Source organism: Alexandromys fortis, unplaced genomic scaffold (genome assembly GCF_014885135.2).
Source record: "Alexandromys fortis isolate MF-2015 unplaced genomic scaffold, M_Fortis_MF-2015_v1.1 scaffold_51, whole genome shotgun sequence".
In the NCBI taxonomy this organism is placed as follows: domain Eukaryota; kingdom Metazoa; phylum Chordata; class Mammalia; order Rodentia; family Cricetidae; genus Alexandromys; species Alexandromys fortis.
This window is the reverse complement of record NW_026067925.1, coordinates 5,303,581-5,311,893: the sequence shown is the minus strand read 5'-3', so window position 1 is coordinate 5,311,893 and position 8,313 is coordinate 5,303,581. Positions and strand designations below refer to the sequence as shown.

Here is an 8,313-nt window from a genome sequence, read left to right as displayed (position 1 = left end):
GCCGCGCAGTAAAACCACTGCAAGGAAAACAACCATGTAAATGCTATCAAAGCCCTAGAATTACTACAGTAAAGGACTGGGTCTGCGAACTAATTGGAGCATCATGACAAGATCTAGTTTGGTTGCTAGAAGCAACCCCACACCCCAGAACTTTTAGGTCTCAGGCTGCCCAAGTATCCAGAAACGAACTCAAGCTAGACTATAGGATTTCTGGCAACAGCATAAAAGCCAGCATTCCTCAGGAACTTGTGAAACTGGTTCCCATCTGCCAAAAGGAGTCATTTTCCTTACCTCTGGCAGAAGGGACATATGGCTCCATTGACCTGTTCCAATGACTGCATATCAAAGCCCATGCGGGCCTCCAGGCTCCCCATGCCCATCTCCTGGCTCTTCTCTCTCCCCAGCTACTCACTCTCCTTATAACCTGCTAGCCTCCATTATCCCTGCGTTCTTATTCTCTCTCTCTCTCCCCCTCTCTCTCTCTCTCTCTCTCTCTCTCTCTCTCTCTCTCTCTCTCTCTCTCTCTCTTCTTCCCTCNTCTCTCCCCCTCTCTCTCTCTCTCTCTCTCTCTCTCTCTCTCTCTCTCTCTCTCTCTCTCTCTCTTCTTCCCTCCTTCCCTCCTTTATTCTCTATCTCTTACCATCTCACTATCCTCACTCTTCGTGCAAATTTTCTCCCACCTCCCTAGCCCCCTGCCCCTCTATTTCATATCTACAGTAATGGGCAGTCGTGCCGGGAGTTTCTTTACACTGCCCCCTCACATACAAGAACACAGTTCTAAGACCTTTTTTTGCCTATATGTTAAAAAGATTGACTGATCTGTAGGGGTTTCCCATGCCTGATTGCAGGGCACTTTGTGTAGAGCTCCTCCAGACTTTTGGAAACTGGGACAGTACGGCAGCAGAAGGGCTTGGGTGAGTGAGATGTCGGCTCCTCCTGGGAGCCCTAGGGATGATAGCCGGCATTAGGAGGGTACTCGGGGTAAACAGGCCAAGGGCATCAGCCTGATCCAGGGCCCCAGGGAAAACATTACCTGGGATGAGCCAATCCTACCCTCTCCGGAGCTTCCAGGGGCTGGCTAGAGTAGCTGCCCTGGCTTGTCTCCGTGCCCTGCTGGAGTGGCCAGCTGACGTTGGTGCGGGGAGGGCAGAACTGAGAATACCCTTCCTTTACCCCTGTTCACGGCACTGGAAACCCTAGACAGAGGGTATGTTTTGTACAGGTGAAAATGAGCATCAAGAGCAGGTGAGGAGAAGAAAATGAGCCAGGAAATAGTGTGTGCGTGCATGTGTGCGTGCACCCCTTCATGCATGTGTGTGTGTGTGCATACATGCATGTGTGTGTGTGCATACATGCATGCATGTGTGTGTGTGTGGTTGAATGTGAATGTGCATGGGTGTATGGGTGTGGTTCTCTCTCTCTCTCTCTCTCTCTCTCTCTCTCTCTCTCTCTCTCTCTCCCTTTCCCTCTCTGTCCCTGCATGTGAATGTTCATTGTTCACGGATGTGGGGGTTTTTGTTTTTTTACTTACCTTTCCTTGACCTCCTGACCCTGACATGAGGTCAAAGAAAACCATCACACCCAGAGAAACTTGCAGCCATTTACTCTGCTTGCTTCCCCAGGAGCTCTGGTTCTGTGCCTGGAGAGGCCATTTGAAGAGCAGCAGGCTTCCCAACATGAGGAGTTAACTTGCAAGATCCCTGGACAAGCACACGGAGGGATGGAGATCAGTATCTCAACAATTAGTAAATGTTAACACCCAAGTAAAGAATTCCCTAGCGCGATGGGATAGTCGTCAGCTTGGAGGATGCTAATCTTCAAGGTTTTGAAGAACTGCGGTTTCTAAAACGGAGAGATTTTATACTAAAGTCTAAAGCGCTGGCTTCTCTTGGAAGTGAGGTCTGGTGATTCCAGTTTGGAAATCTTTCCTGGAGCCCAGGGTGGAGGTGAGCAGAGGTTGCCTTCTTCCTCCCGACAGTCCTGTTTCCCGTTTCCCACGGCTCTGGTGCAAGCCTTTGCTTGTTTCTCATTGTTCCTGGTTTGCTGGCACACTGAAATGCTCACCTGACCTCAGCCAGGGTTTTGAGCTCTCCCTGATCTACCCAGGGAGAAAGGAAGATAATAGTGACAGGTGAGAGCCGGCACTGAGGGGATTGACAGGGAACTGGGCTTGCAGGAGTGAGGCTGCAGGGGACGGAAGGAGAATGGGGACTTCCTGAAGATTAAACCTGGGAGATAAGAAATATAAGGCCAGTCATTGGGAAATGACCCTGACCAAAGAGTCTTGAGGGAAAACCTGTTAAGGGGGAGGTATAGAGTTGGATTTCTGTGGCACTTGACCAAACACAGCTACAAACACCAACTACATGTGCTTTCTAGTGACAGATTTTAAATTTTACAACTGAACATTTATAAAATTTAATTAGGGCTCAGGATTCTAAGAAACTCTGAACAATTCCTCTCATTAGGAAAGCATTTTAAAGCCACCCGGAAACCATTTTCCTATGCACAGTACAGTGATGGATTCAAATTCTTTGGTATATTTCAAATTCTGGAAGAAAAAAAAAAAGAACCCACTTGGTGTGTACCTTCCCATCTTTTAATGTTAAATGCCAGTCTCAGTGATTAGAATTGTAAAGGAAAAAATATAGAGGAAAATGAGCTCCTATGGACGTATCTGAGTAAAACAGTTGGATTTGACTTAAGATATTCCAAACAGGCCCCCAAAGCTCTTAGAATTTGAGAATAGAAATTACTGCAAATAAACCAGAGCCTCGTGTGACCAGAGAGGCTGACACTGAAGCCAGCAAGAAACGGCTTATTTCGCCTCTTCAAACAAAAATGAATTGTTTTGATGAATGGGAATTCCTTAATGAGTTACCATCTGACATGCCAGCCATTTTTTCAATGTCAACCACAGAAAGTTTTCATTTGTCTTTTGTTCAGCTAACAGCTGCTTAAAAACAATAGAAGGTCAAGGCCACCAACACAACCCTTCCCGTGGAGGCCATGGAGAGGCCAGATGTGCCCACACTTCACCTACTTCACCTACAGAGAGAGAGGAGGACCAGGCCTCCTCCACCCGCCAGTCTTCCTCTAGCCCGCCCTTCCTTTCCCTACACAGAGACTCCAAACAGCTGTCAGCGGAATCACACCTCCTGTAAGCATGGGGGTTGGGTGGCTACATTAGACTCTAGGCTCAGAGGTCAAGGATAGTGTGGGGAAGCCTTAGCAGGAGGCATGGTACCAGTGAAGGAGGCTGAATCAGAAAGAACTGAAGGGTGTTTGGGGGCCATAGTGAGAAAACAGAGAAAGAAAACAGAATCGTTACATCTTATTCCAAAGCCCAAAAAATGCCTTTCTCTGTATTCACACACACTTCAGGGTTGATGCCAACTGGGTAGGAAGGAATCCTCTCCCACACCATCCAATTGTGTTCTACAGTTTAAGTGATCTTCACACTGGCTTCCAAGAAGTAGCATGCGCCCCCAGGCCCCACAGAACTGTTGTCACTGAAGGTTGTAGGTTTCATACTGGCCTATCAAACTTGCAACAGACTAGCTATAAATCAAAAGCTCCCTGCATCCTCCTTGGGGTAGAAAGCTTGGTCATGGTTACTGATTCACTATAAAAGGTACAACTAGGAACAGCCAGAAGGACGGGTTCCATAGAGTCAGGTACACAGGAAGGGCGGTGAGTTTCCTTAGGGTCTTTACCCTCCCAGTCCCTCTGTTCACCAACCTGGAAGCTCTCCAAAGCCTGTGGTCTAAGGGTCTTTATGAAGAATATTAGCTAGCTTCCACATCCCTTTGCTCACAATACCTGAAAAACAAACAAACAAATAACAGGAAAGTTTTATTTTGACCCATGGTTTCGGAGGGATTCAGCTCACTAGGGTAGGGAGGGGACCATGGAGCAGGGCAGCTCATGTTACAGTGGGCTGGAAAACAGCAAGTGACTGGAAATATCCAGGGATAAAAACACCTGAAGGTCCAGCTCCAGTGACCTGCAGCCTTCAGCGAGGCACCACCTCCCAGAGTTGCATCAGGGAGCTAAAGTTTCCATCTGGGACATAGTATCCAACATGAGTACATGGGGACATTTCAGATTCAAACTGGAACGAGATTGCATCTCGAACATTCTATAGACCTGACTCATGAAATCATTGACCAAGAAGTAGAGGGCTGAAGGTGCTAAGCCTCATTTGTTGGTTCTCTTAGCAACCAGCTCCTATCCTTAAAGACTTTCACTGGGGCATGGTTGAAAGAGACTTACCTCCTCCACTCAGGAAATTCCAAGGGGTTTTAGGAGCTCAGTACCAGGACCTGGGAATGAAGACCAAATTGACTTTTCTTGGTGCGTCATAGTATCACACAGGGTAAGGGCATAAATGGAAGCGTGCCATAAAATCATAAAATCAAAAGCATTAGACTTGTTGGAGGGAGCTGCTTGTTGGTTTCTGGCTGCTTAGCCCCGAAATAATCACACAGAAACTGGTATTAATTAAATCATTGCTTGGCCCATTAGCTCTTGCTTCTTATTGGCTAACTCTTACATATTAATTTAACCCATCTCCATTAATCTGTGCATCCCTTCGAGGTCATGACCTACTAGCAAAGTTTCAGCAGTCTGTCTCCGATGATGGCTCCATGGCTTCTCTCTGACTCTGCCTACTTTCTCCCAGCATTCTGTTTAGTTTACTCCACCTAGCTCTGTTCCCTATAGCTCTGATATATTAACCTTTATTAACCAATGATAGTCACAGCATACAGAGGGGAATCCCACATTATAGACTAGAGGCAACATAGGGCTGAGATGTGCCAAACTTAGGGTTTGAGCATAACAACTAAATTAATATGTAAGAGTTAGCCAATAAGAAGCAAGAGCTAATGGGCCAAGCAATGATTTAATTAATACCAGTTTCTGTGTGATTATTTTGGGGCTAAGCAGCCAGGAACCAACAAGTGGCCCCCTCCTTACAACCCCCCAACATCTGCAATAGAAGGCCTTGAACTAACTCCTACTGGCTTCAGCTGGCTTGATCTGGATGGTCAGACTTCCTTGGCATCTGGCTCTGTGTCTGAGGCAGTTTTTGCCTCATATCACCCTTGCAAGTCAAAGATGGGGTCAACCCTCCAAAACTCAGATGGACCTAGAATATCAGGAAAAGATCACAAATGTCCCTTGGAGCACTAATAAGGGCTGAGCCTGAAGTCTTCCAAAGGCTGCGAATGTACCTAGCCAAACTGCTTGATGCTGTGCGCCCATCCACTGTGCTGAGTTCTGCTCGCCCTGGGGAAGTTCTTGTTTGGACACATGGAAATGAAAGGAAAATTATAGCCCAAATGTGGTGATATACATCAGAAATCCCAGTAACTGGGGAAGCTAAGGAGAGAGGATTTCTGGAGCCCAGAAGTTGGGTCCAGCCTAGGAAACATCTTTAAAACTAAGGTACAAACAAACAAAGCAAGAAGATCTTGAGTTTGAGGCCAGTCTGAGTTGTTGTGAAACCTGTCTAAAGAGAAAAGCATAGAATAGGAGGGCAAAGCAATAGCTATGATTACTGTCAAGTATTAAATACTGGTCTTAGTAAAGCAATACCTACGGTTCTCTCCAAAACCAAACATCCACATCAAATCCAAGGCTCAGCTAGAGCCACATGTTGCCAGTCAGCCTCCTCTGCCATGCCCCCCCACACCTTATCTCATCATCACAGAAACAAAAGCAACTAGACCACCAACCACGCGCATTAACCAAACACCCGAGGCAACCTAGACAGAGACAAGGTGGATTTTTGATTCACTAATTCAGAGTCCACGGTTGGTGACTCTGTTGCTCTGGGCCTGTACTAAGATAACTCGTCATGGTGGGAACACGGCAGAGCAAAATACTCACCTCATAGTCACAAAATGAAAGACAGAAGCGGAAAGGGCCAGGCTTCTGTAATCCCTGGTGATCTAAAGCCTTCCGTTTAGGCTCCACCTCTTAAAGGTTCCACAACCTCCCAATAGCACTGAGCTGAGAAGCAAGCCTTTAACACTCACTCCTTTGGGGACATTTCAAACCCACCTACACAGCAGAGCTCGGACTGATCTAACATATCATTTATCCAGATAATTATCATGCGTAGCTCTTAGACCACAGCACTCACCTCAGTGGCTCCCCATGATGTGGGCTGTCATTTAGCACCCATCCTATCTCTCCTCTTCAACTTCAGAGTGGCTGTGAACTCTTCTTAGGCTTGTCACCATTGGCTTACTCCTGCTTCTTGGTGAGTGCACACCCTCCCAAGGGGCAGGCTCACCCAATCCTTCAACCCGACCGAGGCCCTCTACTCATCACCACCCTTGGCCTGCAGGACCTTTCATCAGAGAAGCTTGCTGTACTCTACCTTGCTCCCTCCCTGCTAGGAAGAGGATTTAGACACCGAGAGGACAGGGATTATCACAGCCCCATCTGGACTGCTTATCAATGCAGGACTGCCTTGCTACCAGGAGAACCAGCTGACCTATTTTGTAACACCCGAGGTGAGCCCAGGCTAGCCTGCTTGTTCCGACGAACCATTTCAGCAGATGTTCTTCCACTGCCAGGCAAAGATACAGGAATACCCCAGCACCAGAAGCACAGGCTCCTTTTAGATTCCCATGGGAACGATTGGCACTGGAGAGCTGTGTTATTCTTTCCATCACTGTGACATGGGAGAAAGGTTTAAGGAGAAAAGATTTATTTTGGCTCACGGTTTCAAAGGTTTCAGCCATCATCAGCTACCTCTATTGTTTCTGGTCTGTTATGAGGTAGACCTATCTTGGTAGTGTGTCCGTTACAAACTTCATGGAGATCCGGAAGTGGGGAAGAGGAGGGGAGGGGGTGCTGAGGCTGAAACCCATCTCCCCAGTTTCTGCCCATGGGAACTCCTGAAAAGTAACAGTGCTCTCAGTTTCTCCCTAGATGACTATACAATCATGTAGACTGCCAAGAAGTTTGGTTTCTGCATTTTTCCTTGGGAGTAATTTGTTCTTCACTTCTTCAGGACAGCAGTAGAATGACCTGGCCCTCTTCAGGATGGCAGTAGAATCCACATTGACAAGCTCAGTAAATATCCCTGTCTGACCGAATGTGGTCTTTTTGTTGGCCTTCTTGGCTTCTGTTCATAAAGTCTAAAGTATTAAAAAATAAAAAAGGCAAAGAGCACTGAAACCAGGCCATCTTCATTAGCCAGTGCTGTGTGCAAGGACATGTCAGAAGGAAACACTAGTAAAAGGTGTCGTAGTTGATGCTTGGGGCTTAGTAACACAGAGACATTTTTCTGAGCCTGAACTATCCAGACTCTTTCTTTCTGCCAATCACTGGGTCAAGACTTTCACATTGCTCCTGTTATTTCACCTAAGGGTCTTCCCTTACTGGTCACCAATTAGTTTAGAAACTCTCTTCCCCTCTAGAATTGGATTGTTAGCAGCAGAAGGCAGATGTCACCAGAGGAAAGGGCTTAGCCGTAATGACAATTCACCACCTGTCGTCTTCAGGTTCTGTCTTCTTGCTGAAGCCAGCACTCTAGGGACCATTTCTGATCGTCCCTCTGATTCCAACCTTTCCCTCCCCCATGCTCTGCCCACCATAATGCCCTCCCCCTCCAGTCTTACTGTGTGTATATCCTTCACACCAGCCCATTTCCTGCTCTTTCCCTACTGTTCCATTTCAAGCCATGCCCTCTCACCTGCAAGCTGCCCATTCCCCTCCTGCCCGTCCTCCATACTGGTCTTTCCATATGTTCTTTTATTTTGAAATCTGGGTCTGGTGGTTCAGCCCTGTTATTCCAGCTACTCAGTAAGGTAAGGCAGGATGACCACAAATTCAGAGTTTGCCTAGTCGACAGATTGAGTTCAAGGCTGGCCTGGATAAATTAGTAATAACCTGTGTCAAAATCAATCAGTTAATCATCAACCAGGAGGGAGCTGGCAAAATATAAACAGGGTATAGCACCTGCCTAGCATGATTCACCCTGGGGAAAGAGAGGGAAAGCAGGGTCCCATTGTTCCCATTAAGGGCAGGCTTCCAATGACCTAACTTCCTCTCCTAAAGATTAGGTCTCTCTTAAAGATTCTGCCAGCTCCCCAAACCAAGTCTTATGGATATGTGACTTGGAAGAGTTAATTTAATTAGTTATGACATTTAATTTTAGAGTGAATTTTGCTATGATAAAATACTTGAAGAATGCAACTGAAGTGTTTGTTTCAGCTCGTGGTTGGAGGCAACAGTCGGATCCATTGTGGTGGGAAGGCATGGCATCTATACTGTGAGGTGGTTGATCATGCA

The 8,313-nt window shown here is 46.8% G+C and overlaps 1 long non-coding RNA gene across 1 annotated transcript; it reads right to left on the bottom strand.

Moving 5' to 3' along the window:
• Positions 1-1,187: 1,187 nt before the first annotated feature.
• LOC126502107 (uncharacterized) lies at positions 1,188-7,834 on the bottom strand. The gene is made up of 6 exons (XR_007591845.1): positions 7,715-7,834; positions 6,152-6,688; positions 4,276-4,325; positions 3,742-3,822; positions 1,353-1,700; positions 1,188-1,302 (listed from the first exon to the last, which is right to left on the bottom strand). It is a non-coding gene; the product is annotated as an uncharacterized lncRNA (long non-coding RNA).
• Positions 7,835-8,313: the final 479 nt, after the last annotated feature.